General features: G+C 42.9%; 1 protein-coding gene across 2 annotated transcripts in view; it reads right to left on the bottom strand.

Moving 5' to 3' along the window:
- Window positions 1-17003, bottom strand: part of PCMTD1 (protein-L-isoaspartate (D-aspartate) O-methyltransferase domain containing 1) — a 76106-nt gene that overhangs the window by 37930 nt on the left and 21173 nt on the right. The window lies entirely within an intron of this gene.

Genomic DNA, 17003 nt, shown 5'->3' on the forward strand with positions numbered 1-17003 from the left:
GCCCTGGAGGAATTGCTAAGTGCCTTCAGTGTAGACTTTTCTGCTGTACATTGCAAAAAATCATGGCAAAATGAGTCTTGGCCCTGCCGCACCACATGTTGCAATACTCTGGAGCAGAGATGAGCAAATCAATTAGGCAAGCTGATATTTGCAATCATACAATAATCTGTGGGAATCTGGGGGTTTACTAGTATAGGTTTCTTAATTATTCATGTCCTGTGAACAGGATCTGAGGAATGTCCCAACAAGCAATTGCCTATGATAGGACACCCCTTTTACTACCTTATTTCTAGCTGTCGGGTCACAGTGAATAATCAACCCAGAGCAAAGGTTCCGATTTTTGGGATCACCTGTGTACATTTTAAAGGCTGCCATTTCTCTTTTTTTTTAAAGAAAATACAGACAACTGATAAAAACCATCAGTGAGCTACAAATGCTGTCCAGCAAACATTGCAGCTGTGCTAGTCAGATGTCTCCCTAAATTTACCTTAAGGCCTGGTTCACACTGGTGTGACATACGCTCCAACTTTGAGAGCACATATCGCATGACGTGTATAAATCAACGAGAGCCGTCTTAACTGGTCCAACTTGTGTCGGATCGACTCTGGAAAAGGTTTGTGCACTACTTTGGTCCGATTTCAGCCCATTGAATATCATTGAAGTCATATCAGCATCCTAACTGACTTGTTAAATGCGTCGTGTGCTCAGAGGCAATGTTAGAACTGCAAAATGTATTGGAAAAAAAAAACAAATCCATACCAGACCCAAGTTGCACTCATCTCAAGTCAGATCCTGTCTATTAAAGTCTGACCGATGTCAGAGCAGTGTGACTGTGAACCCGCGCTAAAGCGGTATTAAACCCAAAACCAAAAATGTAATATATTGCAGTTTACCAATCATTAGATGTGGTGGCTACATTCGGTTTCTTTTATTAGGCTTTTTTCCTCTGTTCTTATCTGGTGATCTGGCCAGTAATAAACCTTCTATGTTACAGTGCCCCCACTCTGGATGAAGGAGCACAGGGGGCACCTTTGGGCAGCAGCATTGTCAGTATGGGGGGAGGAGAGTGTGAAGATGTACTAGCAAAGCTACACTAACAAATTGAAGCCAAACTTCAGCTAACAATTTATAGTAAATTACAGCAACAGTGTTTTTTTTTTTTTTTTTTTGGGATAAAGGTTTTACATAATAAATAAAAGCTGACCATTGTAAGCACCTCTGTCAGTGGTAAATGGTTTGTCTCAATCCTGTAACTGCTACATCTGCAGGACAGCTGGTTCTTTTGAAAAACAGATTTACTGCCTGGAATACTAGGCAAAAATAAATGAAAGAAAGCCTAAAAAAGATAATGAATAAAGCCATCGCAATTAAAAATTGGTAAGTTGCAATATAATAAATGTTCGCTTTTGGACTTAATACCGCTTTAACCTACGTTCTCTGTAATCCCCACAACAAGCCCTCATGCAGTTTATTGGAAGTATTGAAGTCTGTGATGTGTTTCTTCTGCCCTCACCTTGCTTCTTCTACCAACAATCACATACAAACCTCAAAGACAGGTAGAAATCCAAGAGAAAAGGGTTATAATAAAACGTTTTCTCTCATTAGGCATTATGAATGAGTGTGGGGTATATTGGTGCACTACAGAAATGTATGGATGAAAAACAGGAGTACTGAGCAGGTGGGCTATGATTGGAGTCCTCCTTTAAAAGGCAAAAATCTCTCAAGAGCTACCAGGTCTATTCCCTTGTCTTGGGTCTCACACCTTTAGGAGGTTAAATAATAAAACAACTGCACAAATAAGGACACGAAAGGTAAGTTCAAGAAGCACTGCGGCTTCACATTTATTTTCAAACATGCAACAAAAATAACACTGGCTTCCATTAATCAAGACCGTGGGTTATATACTGTATGCTGCCACCTTCAGGAGAGGACACTGGCAAACAAAGTTGTTAGAGTAGCCTATATAACCCCTCCCACTCCCAATTTTTTAGCAAATATTAAGAAAATACACCTAGAAAGAGGGGAGGGTGGCGTGTCCTGTACTGCAGTGGTTCTCAACTCTGGTCCTCAGGGTCCACTAACAGGCCAGGTTTGCAAGATAACTGAAATACATCCCAGGTGATATAATTTGCTGCTCGGTGATTGCAGTATTCTAGTCTGCATCTCTCCAAGGTAATACTTAAAATCTGGCCTGTTAGTGGGTCCTGAGGACCAGAGTTGAGGACCACTGCTGTACTGTACTCAAAAGAAAAAAAAAAGGATTTTACAAGTAGTTCCAAATCCTCAATTGTACAGTACATGAAACAGGCTTCCATCAATCAAGATCTGAATATGTCCCCAAGCAATTTAACTAAGTGGTGGGCAAAAGAGTAAACAACGGCAAAAGGCCCAAAACAAGAGAATCAGGTTCCCAACTTCAAACAGGAGCATACCTCATTCACCAGAACCTAATGGTTTCTTTCAGCTTGGAAGAGATCAGGGGGACTGGAGTTCTCAGACTCCAAGGATTTACCTTCTACCTTCTCTTCCTCCCTCTCCTCACTTTCACTGTGAAGCAATGCTGCTGTGATGGACAATTAGGGCAATGACTCAGCAGGGGACTGGCAGTGCTTTCACCATGGGTGTCCAGTGGTCTCTATCAGCGCATAGAGGCTAAACATTCCTCTCTAGGTAAAAAGAAGGAACTGGGGGTATCCAAGGAGTTAAGGGGAGACCCTAAAAGGTGGAGACTGAGTTACAAAGTAGTAGAAATAGAGTTTTCAGTGGAACCTTGAATAACCCCATTAAGGTCCTGTGCGCAGCATGCTTACAGCTCTTCTTCTATGTCCATTTGCCTGATGAAGGCTCTGAGGAAGAGGCACGGCCTTGAAACGCGTCAGCCCTCCGTCTACATGAGACATTGGACTTTTCTATTGATGCTGCTCTTTGGAATTGATATGCTGGCCTATCACGCATATTTGTGAGTAGTTGATTTTAAACTTATGTTATTAAAAGCCTGCTGAGGATAATGCGCTAGGCTGGTGCGCCCTTTCTTTGTGTTTGTATTTGCAGTGTTGTTGACCACCCCGGTCGTAGAGGGCAGCAAGGCTTAGCCATAGTGGATACCAAGTGTGAGTTCCGAGATAGAGGTAGCCTGAGGACCTGGTTATGAGCGCAGGAGCAGGGTGCTCAGCATCACTCTTTTTGTTTCTGGTCCATTTGCCTGATGTCTGCCAGGATGGGATCACCTGAGGAGTACCCACAACTGTTGCTGTGGAGTAGACGATATGAAGCCGTCCTGTGACTAACAACTAAAAGGTCGCCAGATAACCCAATGAAGGCAATGAACATGGAGAGTAGGGCTTCACAATGGAGCAGGGTTATGCCTGAAGCAGCAGTGCCTTGTTCTTGTGCTCAAGACTTAGGCTGAGGGGGGCAGAGGTACCATCTGCAGAGGCAGCATTATCCACACAGAGCAGGCTACTGCTTGCCTAAAAGTGTTGCAGAAGATGCAGCATAAATACCACAGGAAGGGAAAAGTGTCTCGGAAGAGATGACACAATTATCACAGCAAGGGGAATGTTTTCCAGATGATGCGACAGTTTACAAACAATGGAGTAAAGTGTTGCATGGCCTTCAAACATCATTTAAACCATTTTGCTGCCCTGCAACACTCTGCTCCCAGCCCATGGAACTCATCCACCCCTATGTGCTCAAGAGAGGGGGCCAGTGTCAAGGGACTACCCACATAAATGGGTAGGGATGGGAGTGCATGAAAGAAGTTAGTAGGGGACCAGACTAGAGGCAAAGCCCCTGATTCACCACACCAGGGTACTGTGTCCTTAACAAAGGGAGAAACCACCAGTTGGGTACTCCCTGCTTTGGGAGGGCATTCCCCCTCCTCCTTGAACAGTGTTTTCAAAGACTGGGTAACACTGGTGCTGACTGCTATTGCCCTGGACCTGTATAGCACCCTGCAGCTTACTGCATATTGTTGCACTACTGTACAAAGGGTGAGCACCAAACGCAGAGTTCAGTGACAGAGGCAACACTACAAGCAGGCTCTGCATCTTCCATTACTTAAAAACTTCTGGCCTGGAAGATTTCCCCCCTTAATGAACAGGCCATTTTTTTTGATTCAACACTGTGTTACTTCAACTGACAATTGCGCTGTCGTGCGAAGCTGTACCCAAATAAAATTGACGTCCTTTTTCCCCACAAATAGAGCTTTCTTTTGGTGGTATTTGATCACCTGTGCGATTTTTAGTTTTTGCGCTATAAACAAAAAAGAGAGTGACAATTCTGAAAAAAAAAAAAAAAAACTATATTTTTCACATTTTGCTATGTAACAGTCCCAATAAAAATAATTAAAAATCAAATTTTTTCCTTGTTTTAAGCCAATTTGTATTCGGCTACATATTTTTGGTAAAAAAAATCCCAATAAGCGTATTTTGACTGGTTGGCACAAAAGTTATTGTGTCTACAAACTAGGGGAAAGAGTTATGTAATTTTATTTAGCAATGGCGGCGGTCAGCGATTTTTAGCGAAACTGCGACATTGCGACAGATCAGACACCCAACTGACATTTTTGACACTTTTGGGGGGACCAGTGACCATTACTACAGTAATCAGTGCTGAAAATATGCATTGTTATTGTAATAATGACATTGGCAGGGAAAAGGTTAACCCAGGGGCGATCAAAGGATTAAATGTTTGCCTTGGGGTGTTTTCTAAGTGTGGGGGGGGCTTATGGAATCATCACAGGGACCTGTGTTTCTAAATAGGAGGAACACAGGAGCCCTGTGATGATTATTGAGAGAACAACGGTCTGCTGTGTTTACATCTGCTATGTTTACAACAGCAGACTGCCATTCTCTCTCCATGGGGAGCGATCGCGGGTGCCCGGGGGCAGCTCCACGCCTCAGCTTCTTCACTGGCGAATGGGCAAGTGCGTCGCTGATTCGCAGGAACCTGACAACTTGCCGCCGCACATAGGCGGCTGGTAGGCAAGTGGTTAAGGACCCTAGCATAAACTGAGGATTGCTGGGAGTGGGAGGGGTTATATGGGCTTTCCTAACAACTTTGTCTGCCAGTGTCCTCACCTCAAGGTGGCAGCACATAACCCATGGTGTTAATTAGGCAAATGCCCTATCCTGTATGATAAGGAAACATCTGGTTTCTACCTGAGATTTTTTGCTGACTATCTGAAAACTGTGTTAGGGAATTTTGTATTGCCTTGTATTTTGCCCTGCCCATGTGCACCTTTACTTCTTTGCTAGTTTTAAATGAATCTGAACAGCAGCCATTCTTGCTAGATAGGTGAACCTGAAACACAGAGCTCTCATTGCTATAGTCACAGGGAAACAAGCCAGTGGGTGATCCAACCTTTTAATATACACAGCTTAAAAACATTAAAGGAACACTTTTTAATCAGAGTATAGCATCACGTCAATTAAACTCCTGGGATATTAATCTGGTAAGTTAAGTAGCAGAGGAAGTTTTTAATCAGTTTCAGCTGCTTTGGTATCAATTAAACTAACAACAGGTGCACTAGATGGGCAACAATGAGACGACCTCCAAAACAGGAACGTTTTTACAGGTGAAGGCCACTAACATTTTTTTCACTAGTTTTGCATTTGGCTAGGGTCAGTGTCACTACTGGTAGCATGAGGCGATACCTGGACCCTATAGAGGTTACACAGGCAGTCCAACTCCTCCAGGATGGCACATCAATATGTGACATTGTCAAGAGCGTGGAGGAGATTCCAGGAGACAGGCAGTTACTCTGGGAGAGCTGGACAGGGCCATAGAAGGTCCTTAACCCATCAGTAGGACCGGTATCTGCTCCTTTGTGCAAGAAGGAACAGGATGAGCACTGCCAGAGCCTTACAAAATGACCCCCAGAAGGCCACTGGTGTGAATGTCTCTGACCCAACAGAACAAAAAGAGACTTCATCAGGGTGGACTGAGGGTGGACCTGCCAATAAACACCAGAATTGGGAGGTCCACCACTGGTGCCCTGTGCTTTTCACAGGTGAGCGCAGATTCACCCTAAACCCTAGTACACTGTGAATGGATGACGTGGCCGGCGGGCGGAGCCCTGCACGGCTGTCTCTTTTACAGACTGTAACAGCTAGCAGGAGGGAGATTATCCCCTGCTAGCTGTCAGACTGTTGGTTTGGGGGAGCAGGGGTCAGTGGATCTGTAACATGTTACACCCTGAATGTGGGAGTAACACGTTACAAAAGGTGAACTTATCCTTTAAGGCACTCAGGGCTGCGGTTGCATGTAATCAAAAGTTAAAGAGTTAAAAAACCTGCAACACAAATACTTACCTTAGAATGAAACTGTCTCAGCAGCAACCGCACACCGAGATGGCTGACATCTTCCCCGTGTTTCTTCTGGGTTCGTGGGCTGTGGCCCTGTGAGTGGTAGGAGCGGCGATGATGTCACTCCCGCGCATGCGTGCTAGAGCCGCCGTTTGCGGCACGGCCTCTGAAGATCCCAGCATGGTAAGCCAGAGCTTCAGAGAGCATGTGCCAATGACATCATTGGCTGCATGCACTCGTAATATACCCTAAACTGTGCATGTTTAGGAGATATTTACTGTACCTACAGGTAAACCTTATTATAGGCTTACCTGTAGGTATAATTAAAAAAGAAGACTTTACTTCCTCCTTTAAGAAGACTTTACTTCCTCCTTTAAGAAGCATTTAGGCCCACTGCAAGGGTAGCTTCTTTTATAATTAACAGAGCTCGGGTCTAAGGAAGGACAGCTGGATCTTAGGCACTTAAACTCCAGAAAGATTTATCCCCCTCATGACCAGATAATTTTTTGCTATTCAGCACTGCTTAACTGGCAATTGCAACACTGTACGCAAATTAAAATGTCATCTTTTTTTCACACAAATAGCGCTTTCTTTTGGTGGTATTTGGTCACCACTGGGTTTTTTTAATATATAAACTAAAAAAAAAAGACAGAAAAGTTGGAAAAAAACAACATTTTCAAATATCAGTTAAAAACATACCCAATTAAAAAAAAAAAAATGTTTTCATAAATGAAGGGCAAAATTTATTCTGCTACATGTCTTTGGTGAAAAAAAAATCCCAATAAGTGTATATTAGTTTGAGTGAAAGTTATAGCGACTACAAACTATGGTACAGTATGTGTATATATATATATATATATATATATACACACACACACACACACACACATACATACATACATATATATACACTATACTAGAATTTACACAGCTATGATGCTTTACTGGTAATCAGCAACTTATAGTGGGACTAGGAGTGTGGTGAGCAACCCGGTGCTAACATACATGTGTAATGTGTGCTGCTTTTACTATAATAATGTAATATATAAACACTTATTACACAGGACTGGATAAAGTAAAGGGAGGGGGGGGGGCATAATTAGAGAAAGCGGGTTTTCTCTGTAAGCTGGTATAAACATTCTAAATAGGATGTATTAATGCATGCCCATCCCCCATTTAAGATTCTCTTTTATTCATAGAAAATGTAGTAAAGGCTTCTATGAATGGAGCTGCTAGGCAGAAAGGGCAGGCATAATGGGGCACTCTGGATTAGTGCCTGTCACTGCCCTAAAGCAAGTCATACACTATTAATTACTTTTTTCGTTCAACCCAGCGGGCTAGACAAAAAAAAAAATGAGGAGCTTGCTGTACTAACAATCTGATGTTAGTACAGTGATCTCCTCACTGGGCTATTGTGTTCTGACAGAGGGACTGCCTCCCTGTCGGAACAGCCCGGTTCGCAATCGGCAGATGTTTTTCCGTCATGTTCCTAGGAGAGAAGCTGGACATGCAGTTGCCTTCTGACGGACAGGCTGCCGTACACACGGGCCGAATGTTGACCGGTTCCTTTTGAACTGGCCGATATTCAGCATTGTGTACGGAACTTTAGTTCTCTTAATCCTCTCTGCACCAGAAGATTAAAATGATACTAAAGTCTAGTTTTTTTTTTTTTTTTTTTGCTTAAAAATAACAAACATGTTCTACTTACCTCCTCTGTGCAGTTGGTTTTGCACAGGGCACCCGGATCTTCCTCTTCGGCGCTCCTGGCCCCTCCCTTCTGATGAGTGCCCCCAATGTAAGCAGCTTGCTATGGGGCACCTGAGTTGAGCTGCAGCTCCATGTGTTCATTTAAACACAGAGCCTTGACTAGGCCTCGCCCCCTCTCTCTTTTCATTGGCTCACTGACTGACAGTAGTGGAAGCCAATGGTCCTTCGCTGCTGTCTCAACCATTGAGGAGGGAGAGTCCCGGGTAGCCGAGTCTCTCCTGCAACATCACTGGATCAAGATGGGGCTGATGCCCAAAGCTGAAGGATCATTGCACTGTTGATTTTTACCTCATAAGCATTACTGACTTAAAAAGGTGAGCAAACAATTTAGTTGGTGGAGAAACACTTTGTTTTTGCGGTGGAGCACAAAGCTTATGAGGGTGAAGCCCCTTTAATACAGACACCTATTGAAGCACTTGGATTTGACTTTTGAGGATTATTATTTTCCACTGGTGAATTCGCTGTTTATCTGGCATACTTGTTGTATATATATATATATATTGTTATTTTGAGTGTAACACCACACAAACTGTCAGATCCGTTATCACTTGATTTCTCAATGTTATAATATAGTCATTGTACGTAGAGTTTTCTTATAGCAGAAGCAATGCTTATACCATATTTGGGATCACTGGAGTGTATTTATATGTTATGAATTTAAAACACGGTTATATTCGTATAGTTTTAGCAGCACACACACACACACACATCATTTATCTTTCAGTTTTATAGGCGTGGGAACACATTCTGTGGTTGCAGCAGCTATTTTAGGGTTTTGTTGATTACACCTAAGGCAGCGCACATCATCACTCGGTTACATATGTTAGAAGAGGAGTGTTTACATACAAAAAAAAAAAAAAAAAACACACCAAAGCGTACGCTCAGAAAAAGAACTCAAGTGTAGAAATAAGGTGGAATGTGTCTAAATATGCGTAACCGCGCATAAATGCTAGATGCATCTAGTGGCTGAGAGTAAATGCATTCCAATGGCCAGAATTAATATTCTGGCCAACAGAATGCTTTAATGCGCAAACGCTAGACGCGCCTAAACACTGCTTTTGGCAGTTTTTTTTTTAAGTGATTGTGAAGTCTTGTTTTTTTTTTAAATAACAAACATGTTATGCTTACCTCCTCTGTGCAGTAGTATTGCACAGAGCAGTCTGGATGCTCCTATTCTTGGGTCCCTCCCTTCTGTTGAGTGCCCCCACAGCAAGCAGCTTGCTAAGGGGGCACCCAAGCTGAGCTGCAGCTCTGTGTGTCCATTCAGACACAGAGCTGCCAATTGATCCCGCCCCCTCTCTCTCCTGATTAGCTAACTGACTTTGATTGACAGCAACAGGAGCCAATGGCACCGCTGCTGTGTCTCTGCCATCCTGGACGGCCAAAGGGACTCGAGGACATCGCTGGATAGAGAGGGGGCTCAGGTAAGTATTAGGGGGTGCGGGGGCAGCTGCTACACACATAAGGCTTTTTATCCTAATGCATAGAACGCATTAAGATAAAAAAAATCTGCCTTTACAACTCCTTTAGGCTCCCTTCACACACTGAGTCCGTTTTTCTCAGCGAGCCGCCAATCCCCCGCTAAGCAGCAGGAGGACAGCTGTGTCTCCGTGCTGTGTGTGGAGACACAGCTGTCAGTTCCCCATGCATCTCTATGGGGGAAATCGGATGGGAACGGACCGTCGGTCCGTTCTCATCCGATGCCATCCGATCCGATTGACGGATGGAAAATAGGGTTTCCATCCGTCCAGATTTGACGGATCGGATCGGGTCGGATGTCAGCGGACATGTCTCTGCTGACATCCGATGCCCCATAGGAATTCATGGGGGGACCGTTCAGATCCGCCAAAAAAACAGACAGGCGGATCTGAACGGTTCGCCTGTGTGAAAGGGGCCTAAAGTAGAATTTTCCTGCCATGAGCTCTGGCATTCAAAAGGGTTTTAACAGACACTCCGTGTTTATGTGGCCTTAAGTGGGGTACACACTATAAGAAAATCGGGCGAACAATTGTCTGATTTTCCTCGTTTCACAGCAAATTGCAACCAATGAACGAAAATGCGTACAAAAATTCTCGTACGACAAAGGCTTTTTTTTTTTTGTTGTTTATTGTTTCTGATCATGCGCAGCTTTTCTTTTCTGATTTTTCTTGTACAAAAATCGTATGAAAACGGTACACATTAAACAAAAATATTTTGTTTTTTCCGGTACGAGAAAAAAGTTTGGAGTTTGTCCCTTCGTTGTGTACATTATACGAAAATCATATGAAAATTCTTTGGATGAAAATGTTGGCCTGATTTTCCTATTGTGTGTATGAGCCTTTAGATCCATGTTCTTCTTCTGGAAACACCTCTCTAGTAACAGAATCACCTCATTGCACCTACCACTTTAGCTTTCTCACAGGCTGAAATGCTGTACAATCATGATCAACTGTAACCGAGGAACGCGGCAGTAGAACGTGAACGGACCCAGATTACTTTTGTCACCAGCAAGTTGCCACACAGTTTAGCTTGCGTAACATGTGCCTCTGGGCCTTTTCACACTTGGCACATGCAAGAACATGCAATTTTAATGCACAATGATGCATACATTTTTCTGCAGTCTGTATTCACCTTTATTTTGTCCTTTATAATTGATTATACAAAGTGTGGAGAATACTTTCAGAATAGGGATTTTCCATGGTACAGATAAATGAAAAACAAACACAACTGCATGATACAGTACATGTGTTCTTGTTTATTTGCACTAAAATTAATTAGGCCTGCTTAAAGTGACATTAACCACCCTCCGTATGCTTGTAATAAATATACTGTGAGCGGATGTCAGGTACAGGCACAATCATGTATCTGTACGTCGCGGCTTTCTTCCGGGTTCGGGGTGCACGCCCCCTGCTGACCCATGCTGTGAATGGACACAGCACAAGTCTGGCAGCAGATTTCAGCTAATGATTTTGGCTGAAATCAGCTGATCGGCTGCATCCAATCACACAAAGAGTTGTGTTTACAAACACACAGAACTCAGAGTGCATTGAAACAGCGATCTGGCTGTTTCTTCTCCCTCAAAGCAGTTGTTAGGCACACAGTTAAAGAGGTTGTAAACTCGTTCAGAAAATTTTTTTTTTTTTTACAACCTGCAAGAGAAAGACATAATGAGCTAGTATGCATCGCATACTAGCTCATTATGAAATACTTACCTTAGAACGAGCCCCCGCCGTGCCGCTCTCTTACCTGTATGATGGGCGACATGTTCAGTCGCCTGTCTTCCGGGATCGCGGCATCCGGCCATCTGATTGGCCGGAGCCGCGGTGACGTCACTCCCGCGCACGCGCGCGGGAGCCGACGGTCACGGCACGGGGCTCTGAAGGAACGGCACGATCAGCCGTTCCTTCAGAGCGCATGCGCCAGTGACGTCACTGGCTGCATTAAAGGTAAATATCTCCTAAACCGTACATGTTTAGGAGATATTTACAGTACCTATAGGTAAGCCTTATCATAGGCTTACCTATAGGTACAACTTCCTGAGGAGGGTTTACTTCCTCTTTAACCCCTTGATTTCCCCTAGATTTAAACCCCTTCCCAACCAGTGTCATTAGTACAGTGTACAGTATTAATTCTGATCATTGTGTTAGTGTCAGTTAGAGCTGCACGATTCTGGATAAAATGAGAATCACAATTTTTTTGCTTGGAATAAAGATCACGATTTTCTCACGATTCTCGGCGTAACAACATCTTTCACAATATACAAAAAAAATGGGCTAACTATAGTGTAGTTTTTTTAATTTATTAAAGTGTATTTTTTCCCAAAAAAATGTGTTTGAAAAACTGCTGCGCAAATACAGTGAGACAGAAAATATTGCAACAGCCGCCATTTTATTCTCTGGGTTCTCTGCTAAAAAGTTATACATAATGTTTGGTGGTTCTAAGTAATTTTCTAGCAAAAAATGCTAGCTTAAACTTGTAAGCAAGAAGTGTCAGGAAAAGGCTTAGTCTTTAAGACCCCATTCACACTAGCGCAACTTGTCAGGCAACTTGGTCGCCTGACAAGTCGCGGTGGGTCGCTCGCCATTGATTAGTACAGGACCAGTTCTAATAGGAGCGACACAAGTCTCTCCGACCTAGAAAAAGGGTCCTGTACTACTTTGGGGCGACCTGGAGGCGACTTGCATATACTTCCATTATGTGAAGTCCCTTCACAGGTCGCCACTCGAAGTCGGATCGCCTCAGTGAGAAGCGGCTCTAAAAGTTCAAGGTATTGCATTTTTACCAGCTTAGACCAATGTATCTATTCATATACCAAACTTGTGTGATCCATTTATAACCTGGAAAGAACACTTTGCATTTAATGGTTGCAAAACGTTCTATGACCATACAAGGTGGAGAGCGTGACATCCCTGCCCCACCTCTCTACCTCGTCCAATTAGAGAATGCTTTGCATTTGCTGAGGTTATGGAAAGCAATCTCTGAATTGTACCTCTGCTGCGTGGCTGATTTCCTGTGGTCACAATGGAGCAAGCCAGCCCCTGTCTGAACGGGGTCTCAGTGGTTAAACTGCCCTCACTTACAGACCAAAGTTCAACCCTTTGATCTAAAAGAACCAAATTATACATTTTAAAACCTGTTTATAGTTATCTCCCAGCGCTTAGCAATGTTGATAAACAATTGCCGGAGGCTCTTTTTTTTTAGACCGCTGTGAGTGAGCAGAGAACGGCACTGCACTGTATGAATCATGGAAATGCCAGATTAAGATCGTAAGGGGAGTTGAATCTAAATCGTCGTGCAGCTTTAGTGTCACTATTGATGTCAGTGTCAGTCCCAGGGAGGGTCTGTTAGTACCAGACTGCCCGCCACCCTATCACAGTCTCACTATAAGTTGTTGATCTCCACCATTACAGTATAGTGTCTATAGCTGCATAAATTCCAGTATATATACTATAGCTGCTCGATTCTGGATAAAATGAGAATCACAACTTTTTTGCTTAGAATAGGGATCGCGATTCTCCCACGATTCTTGGCATAACATCATCTTTCACATTATACAAAAAAAATGAGGCTAACTTTACTGTTTATTTTTTTCTTTAATCCATTAAAGTGCATTTTTCCCAAAAAATTGCATTTGAAAGACCAAATACAGTGTGACATAAAATAATTGCAACAACTGCCATAGTATTCTCTAGGGTCTCTGCTAAAAAAAAATATTATACACTTATTGGGATTTAACCACTTGCCGACCGCCGCACGACTATCTACGGCGGCGGTCAGCCCCTCACAGGCAAAGTGACGTAGGTCTACGTCGCTCGCCTGTGAGGGTTTAGGGAGCGAGCGCGCGGCGCCGGAGGCGCGCTCCCGCTCCCGCGTGGTCACGGACCCCCCCGCGCGTGTGACCGGCGGACCCGATCGCCGCCGGCCACTCTGCGATCGGCGGGGGAGAGGGAGAAAGTCAGGCAGCTTGTGTAAACAAGCTGCCTGTCATTCTCCTCTCTGTATGAGAGATGATCACATGGATCTACTATGTAGATCCATTGATCACTCTGCATACAGTTGAAGCCACAGCCAATCACAGTTAGAATCACGCCCCTAGGGACACACACAGCCCCTCCCTCTCAAATAAAGTTAACCCCTTCACTACCAGTGTATTTTTACAGTAACAGTGCATATATATATAGCACTGATTACTGTAGAAATGTCACTGGTAACCCCAAAAGTGTCAAAAATGTCAGTCAAGGGTCCGATCTGTCCGCCGCAATGTCGCAGTACCGCAAAAAAAATCGCAGATCGCCGCCATTACGCGTTTAAAAAAAAAAAACAACAAAAATGACAAAAATCTTTCCCTTTGTTAGTAAACGCAATAACTTTTGCGCAAACCAATCAAAATACGCTTTTTGCGATTTTTTTTACCAAACATAGGTAGCATAAAACAAATTGGCCGAAAACATTAAAAAATTTTGATTTTTACATTTTTTTTGGGGGGAATTTCATATAAAAAAAAAGGGAAAAATATTGCTATTTTTGCAAAATTTACGCTCTTTTTTTGTTTATAGCGCGTGATCAAAAATTCGCACAGGTGATCAAATACCGCCAAAAGAAAGCTCTGTTTGTGGGAAAAAAAGGACGCCAAATTCGTTTAGGTACAGCGTCGCACGACCGCGCAATTGTCCGTTAAAGTCACGCAGTGCCGAATCGCAAAATACCCTCTGGTCGTTTAGCAGCCAAATCCTCCGGGGCTTAAGTGGTTAATACCACCATAAGAAAGCTCTATTTATATATAAAAATATATATATATACATTTTATTTGGGTACAGTGTTGCATCACTGAGTAATTGCTGGTCAAAGTATCGCAATGCTGAATAGCGAAAAATGGCCTAGTCATGCAGGGTGTAAAACCTTATGTAGAACAAGTGTTTAAAGTCTAATTTGTTTTTCATAAAACAGATACAAATAATATTACTAAATCAGCCTATAAAATAACTTTTTTTTTTTCCGTTCCACTAGCAGATTTAACGTAAAAAAAATGATCACAATAGCACAGCGTAAGGAATTCCCCCATCCACATTAAACATGTGGATGGGGGAATCAGGCCCACTGTGCTATTGTGTTGTGACAGCAGGGAGACTTCTCTGCCATCAGAATACACCAATCAGTGTTGTCGGCTATAGTCGATGGCACTGATTGTTTGGGTAAAACCCGACAGGCTGGTTGTGTTCCTATTAAAACGCCCAAATTTTGATCCATGTATGGCCGCTTTTACATATATTATCTTTCTTTGTTAATACATTTCCTCTTTTGAGTTTACTTTTCAAGTTTTCCTCAGGATATATTGACACATTGAACACAATAGAACAGTGGGAGTGATTCCCCCATCCACACATTTAATGTGGATGGGGGAATGTTTGCCTACTGTGCTCCCAGGACCCCATATGAGTATCCTGTATGTGCGTGCTCCCACCCTGTACAAGAACTCTACGCAAAGCCATTGCAAGTGCCACACACAGGCAGCAGGAGGGGGGAAAGACACACACCAAAATCAATGTCTCTACTCCTCTACAGCAGTGATTGACAACAGCCTTTGCTGTGTGTGCGACTCTTGCAGAGGCTGCAGGTAGGGCTGTAGTACTGGGTGCAAGTGCGCCTATATTGGACTCCATGGGTCCCAGGGACACAGTGGGCAGACACAGAATGGAGAGTGTGTCAGTGCTGCTAAGGACAACTTAACAGGAAACTCAGAGGACACTTATAGGAATGAATGGGGATTCTACTTGAAATGCATTTTACTGCCAGGAAACGGACAAGTTCAAATGGCCCTTATTCAATAGAGCAGTAGAGGGAGTTACGATGTGCAAAGGGCACAGACATACAGTGGGTATAGCAAAGAATCAACCCCAATAAAATAATCACCATTTTGTTGGTTTGCAACCCAAAATGAAGACAGATACAGTTTTTGTTTTATCCAGCTGCTGTGACTTAGAGAAACTTGGAACATCCAAGTGAACGATGTAACACCAAAATTTCAGGGGAAAAAAAAAAACATTAAAAAACAGAATCGCTGAGTTGAAAAAAGGATCACCCCCCCCCCTTCCCCTTGTGTCAGTATTTTGTTGGACCACATTTTGCTTTAATTACAGCCTTTAGTCTATTGAGATATGTCTCTACTAAGATTGCACATCTAGACTTTGCAATATTTGCCCACTCTTCTTTGCAGAACTGCTCAAGTTCAGTTACATTTGATGGTGACAGTTTGTGGACTGCAGTCTTCAAGTCATTCCACAGATTTTCAATGGGGTTTAAGTCTGGCCTCTGACTAGGCTGTACCCTTTTCTCCTTCAACCATTGAGTGGTCACTTTTGCTGTGTGCTTTGGGTCATTGTCATGTTGGAATATAATCTTTCTTTCCATTGACAACTTTATGGCAGAGGGAAGCAGCAGATTTCCCTCATGAATTTGATGGTATTTTGCCCCATTCATATTTCTTCTACCATGAGAAGTGCTCCAGTCCCTGCTGCAGAGGAACACCCCCATAATGGGAATGGCGTTATTTGGATTAGCTTTCTGCCAGACATATCGTTTGGTGTTGTGGCCAAATAATTCAATTTTAGTCTCATCTGATTACCTTAAATGCTCCTTGAAAATTCTGAGGCCACATGGAAAAAGGTGTTATGGTCAGATGAGACTGAAATGTAATTTTTTGGCCTCAACACCAAATGTCTGGTGGAAATCGAATACAGCTCATCTTCCAAATAATACCATTCCTGCAGTAAAGCATGGAGGTGGTTATATCCTGTTAAGGGGGTGTTTCTCAGGATAGAAAGAAAAATGGATGGGGCAAAATACTGTGAAATTCTTATGGAAAATCTGCTTCCCTCTGCCTGAAAGTTGTCGGTGGGAAGAATTACATTCCAACATGACAATGACCTTTCAAAGCACACAGCAAAAATGACCACACAGAGGTTGAAGGAGAAAAAGGTGAATGTCCTTGCATGGCCTAGTCAGAGCCCGGACTCCATTGAAAATCTTTGGAGTGACTTGAAGGTTGCAGTCCACAAACGGTCACCACCAAATTTAACTGAACTTTAGCAGTTCTGCAAAGAAGAGTGGGCAAATATTGCAAAGTCTAGCTGTGCAAAGTTAGTAGAGACTTATCCCAACAGACTAAAGACTGTAATTAAAGCAGAAGGTGGTCCAATAAAATACGGGCATAGGGAAGGGGGGTGATCCTTTTTTCAACTCAATGATTCTATTTTTCAATTTTTTTAATTTATTTTTCTGACATGTTGGTGTTATATCTTTCACTTGGATGTTAAAAGTTGCAGTAGTAAATACAGCTGGATTCAACAAAAACTGTGTTGGTCTTCATTCCAGGCCCCAAAGAAACAAAATGTATATATTTTAAAGGGGGTGATTCTTTTCTATACCCACTATATATAAGAAGTAATCAGG

The sequence above is a fragment of the Pelophylax lessonae genome (genome assembly GCF_965119305.1).
Source record: "Pelophylax lessonae genome assembly, chromosome: 5".
NCBI classification, from domain to species: domain Eukaryota; kingdom Metazoa; phylum Chordata; class Amphibia; order Anura; family Ranidae; genus Pelophylax; species Pelophylax lessonae.